General features: G+C 45.7%; 1 protein-coding gene across 2 annotated transcripts in view; it reads left to right on the top strand.

Annotated features, from left to right (window-relative positions):
* The window catches only part of LOC119654509 (TWiK family of potassium channels protein 7), a 644,233-nt gene that overhangs the window by 135,503 nt on the left and 504,126 nt on the right, over positions 1-4,604 (top strand). The window lies entirely within an intron of this gene.

Genomic DNA, 4,604 nt, shown 5'->3' with positions numbered 1-4,604 from the left:
TTCTAGCTTCGTTGCATCTTTTTCGCTAGTCTTCGTATCTAGATTTGATTATGGCTCAGATTCTCTGAGTCATAGTTGAAGCACAAAGAATACGTGCGCGATGTTACGAAGCTATCAAATGTGGTTCATTACAGGGAATTGTATGGAGCAATGTACAATGGAGTTGCTTTTGAATTGCAGCTTGTATCGTCCGCATTCGTTGTGCTTCAACTATCAGGCATTCGCACGTATGAGAATTTAGTGCATAATTCGGGGATTACCCTATTACCGAGCCGTGATTATCGGTTCATTATGGGATTGGATCCAACTCTAAACAAAAGCGGTAGTCGCAAGGATAGTGACCAAAGGTGGGAGGGATGAAGAGCGCTGTGGGATTGCGGGGCATGTATTGTGAAGCCTAATTGGTAGAAGGAGGGACCTTGATTTAGGGGAGAAGTTGATTGACTCAATCTAGACTAGGCAAAAAAATAATGAAAGGCGATTGACTGCCGGAAAATTGGCCCTACGCGGTTAGTCTCTTTGAAGCTTGACATTACGATATCGAGCAGAAGACGCCGGCAGGTCAGTTGTGATGTTCGCCGTCTCATTTTCTTCATAACCACCCATTTGGTCTGCCTCTACGCAAAATTCCTTGAAGCATTCTCGCTTGCTGGTCCATATAGTCTGCTTAAGCCTACCTCGAAGGTTAACATATACTTGTCGTTTCCCGTCGAAGTCCAGTCTTCCTCTAGATCGTTGGCAGATCCTTCTAGCTCGAAAACATGCATCCCGCAAGTCCGCGATCTCTTCATTCCACCAATAGTTTTTACGAGGACCCGCGGAGAAATTATCAACGGTCTGAAAATTCTAGTCTCCTATCTTCATTGTTTTCATTTGACAAGTGCGATTCGATGTTGTTCGTTCTTTTAGTTTTGGCGCTGGCATTGCCACAATGTACTTCGTCTTACCTTCATTAATGTGCAGCCCAAGATCGCGCGCCAATTGCCGCCTGCTCCATCTGGATGAAGGTAGACTGTACATCTCCGGTTGTCCTTCCCATGATGTCAATATCATCAACGCAAGCCAGTAGTTGGGTGGACTTGAAAAGGATGGTGGCCCCCGCATTCACAACGGCATCACGAATCACTTTCTCTAGGGCCAGGTCAAAGAGGATGCATGAGAGGGTATCCCCTTGTCTTAGACCGTTGTTGATGTTAAATGGTCTTGAGAGTGATCCGGCTGCTTTTATCTGGCCTCGCACATTGGTCAGGGTCAGCCTTATCAATTTCGTCGGGATATCGACCTCTCTCATGGCCGTGTACAGTTTTACCCTAGCTATGCTGTCATAGGTGACTTTTTCAATGAGTCAATGAAAAAATGGTGCAACTGATGTCCATATTCCAATAGTTTTCCATCGCTGGCCGCACAGAGAAAATCTGATCTGTTGCTGATTTGTCTGGAGTGAAGCCTCTTCGGTATAGCCAATGATGTTCTGGACATATGGGGCTGTCCGGCCAAGCAAGATAACGAAGAATATCTTATAGATGGTACACAGCATATAATTGCGGCACTAAATGGTATCTCCCGTTTTATGTATGAGACAGATAATGCCTCGTTGCCAAACGTTGCCAATTCGGCTGTAATTCCATCGGCTCCTAGCGACTTATGACTTTTTAGCCGATCAATTGCACGGACTGTTTTTTCTATACTTTGTGATGGCAATATTTGTCCATCGTCTGCAGTTGGCGGGACCTCAAACTCGCCGATGTTCTGCTTGTTCAGTAGCTCATCAAAGAACTCAACTCATCGCTCCAATATGCCCATTCTATCGGAAATCAGATTTCCCTCTTGGTCTCGGCAGGATGAGCATCGAGGTGTATAAGGCTTCATCCTGCTGACTTGTTGGTAAAGCTTCAGCCCCTGGTGCGGTTGCTCCCTGTACTTTTCTAGTTCATAGACTTGTCGGTTCTCCCAAACTTCCTTTTTCCGTCTGTGAAGTCGCTTCTCCTCTCGACGGAGTTCGTGATAAGAACGCGGGCACGCGCAGTTCTTTGAGAATGCAACATCACTCGGTATGCGGCATTCTTCCGTTCCGTTGCTAGCTTTCATTCAAACCAGTCGTTCCAACTTTTTTTGCGGCCGGGGCCAAGTAACTTTGTGGCCGTATCAATGAGGACGTTCTTCAGGTGGTTGTGAAGATCATTTGTTGATGCTTCATCTCCAGGACCTCTGTTGACTGCGGTTATTGCGGTATCCATTTCCCTCTTATAGATGTTTCGGAGGGTTGTGTTGTGGATGGCTTCAGTATTGACTCTCACCTGATTGTCAGAGGGGATTGTAGGTGGTGTTGTTATTCGAGCTTGGAACACCATGCCAACGAGATAGTGATCCGAGTCTATATTGGCCCGCTTATATGTTCTGACAATCATCAAGGCTGAGAGGTGGCGGCGTTCAATCAGCACGTGGTCAATTTGGTTGAAAGTGGTCCCATATGGAGAGGCGCACCTATGTTTGTGGACCGCTTTGCACACAAACCAGGTACTACCATCAACCATTTCGTGCGATGCTGCTAACTGAATAATCCGCAGTCCGTTATCATTGGTATTACTATGTAAGCTATGGGAGCCAACGTATCGCCTGAATACGGGCCCCGTCCCTACTTGACTGTTGAAATCTTCAAGTATGATTTTGAAATCATACTTGGGACAGGCTTCGAGGGTCCGCTCAAAAAGGGAGAAGGTATCCTCCTCCGACTTTGCAGTCTCTTCTGTAGGGACGTGAATGTTTAGGAGGCTTATCTTTCTAAACTTGTCTCACAAAGGCAAAGTACATAGCCTTTCGTTTATATTTTCAAAGCCGATAACAGCAGGTTTTATTTTTTGCTTGACTAAGATTGGCACATGGTTGACTGGATGGCCGCTAGAATATATGGTATAGCGGCTCTTATCCAGGGAACCGGTCCCTGTTCAACGCATCTCTTGCAACGCTGTTACATCAGCCTTGTATTGGGACAGGGTATCGACTAGCTGCTTGGCATCTCCATCTCTGTATAGGGAGCGCACATTCCATGAGAAAATACGCAAATCGTTATTCCGTTGTCGTTGCCGGGTTCGCCGTTTCGAAATCCATCCTCTCGGGACCTCCTTCCGTGGCTTCGTAACATCGGTTTTCCGTGTAGGGTTGTCAGCCCTATCCAACCCCCGACCTGGTGGTGGACATAGGGCTTGGTAGTAGAGCTGTTGGTGTTGGTTCAGCAGGGATTCCCCAGGTTTTATGCTCCATCGTGGGTACCAATTCACTTATCGCACTGGAACCTATACTACCGCCTCAACGAATAATGATGTTAATTCCTGGGCCAGACAGTACATCGCCTGCCAGACGTGCAAAGTCACCAAGAATGTACAGGTAAGCTCGTTTCCTCAGTCTACAAAGCATTTTCACATGATCTACATCAAGATCATCGGCCCCTTGCCAAATTTGCTTGGCTTCAAGGGTTGCCTCACAATAATCGATAGGTTCACGCGGCGGCCTGAAGCAATACCTCTGGTCGACATTTTCGCACAATTGTGTGCCGGGCCCTTTGTCGGGAATGAATCCCATGCTTTGAATTTCCAGCCAGTCATAACTGACGAGAGAATGCAGTTCAAGTCTACCCTGTTTTTGGAGTTAGAAGAACTTCTGGGCTTTAAACGCCACAGGATCATCCGCAATTTAATTGGATGCTGGAACGCTGGCATAGGACACTGATGGCCGCTATAATGACACACGATCACTCTTCGTGCTGGCAAGTCGAGCCTTTCTTTCTACTACCCAGCGATCCTGTATTCGATAACAGGTCAGTCCTTACCACCACTGGGCTTTTGCGCTTGCTCCGGGACACCGTGGCTGAATTAAAATCACCCCCGCCATCCCGTAATTCTTCCACGAAGGCTAACACCCCCAAGGACCTAGATGTCTACACGTATAATGAGACAGACTAGAAAAATTTTATTTTTTTAAATGCCCAATAGTCAGTTTTTTATTCTTCATATACCGGTATTTCGAGGGCAGGTTGTCCTCTTTCACAGTGAGTTTTTGGTGTCAGACACCGCGTCATACCGCAAACTAAAAGCTTCTAACTTTTGCTCAAGATATTCATAATTTTCGGACCGCGTAATGATGAACATTTGAAGTGAACCCGAACAGGCTTTCGATGACAGTAGAAAATCCAAGACAATGTCCTTATAATTGGGGCTGATTTCATCAAATCCATCGAGGAACAACACCAATCGAATCTTCCCAGCAATTTCGCGTTGGAACGCTGAACGTAAGAAATTAATCTCTAATTGACTATCCAGCCGGGTGTCTATATCGGACTGAAATAATTCCAACAAAAATTCGCTACACTCAGACGTTGACATATTGGCTCGATTTCCCGGTTCCTTTTGCTTTTTCTTGAAAAAGTCAGTGTAACGTTTCAAGTTGATATATATTTTCCAGAGAAGTTGAGAATTATTCGTCATGTTAAGTAACAAATTTTCAAGCAGCAACGCTTTACCACTTCCTGGCACTCCATGTAAAATGACAATTTTTCTATCCTTCACAGATTCCAAGAGTTTTTCCTGTGTAAGAAAGCAAGCATTTGT

Source organism: Hermetia illucens, chromosome 4, assembly GCF_905115235.1.
Source record: "Hermetia illucens chromosome 4, iHerIll2.2.curated.20191125, whole genome shotgun sequence".
Lineage (NCBI taxonomy): Eukaryota > Metazoa > Arthropoda > Insecta > Diptera > Stratiomyidae > Hermetia > Hermetia illucens.
Note: the sequence above shows the minus strand (reverse complement) of the source record. Positions and strands in the feature narration are given on the sequence as shown.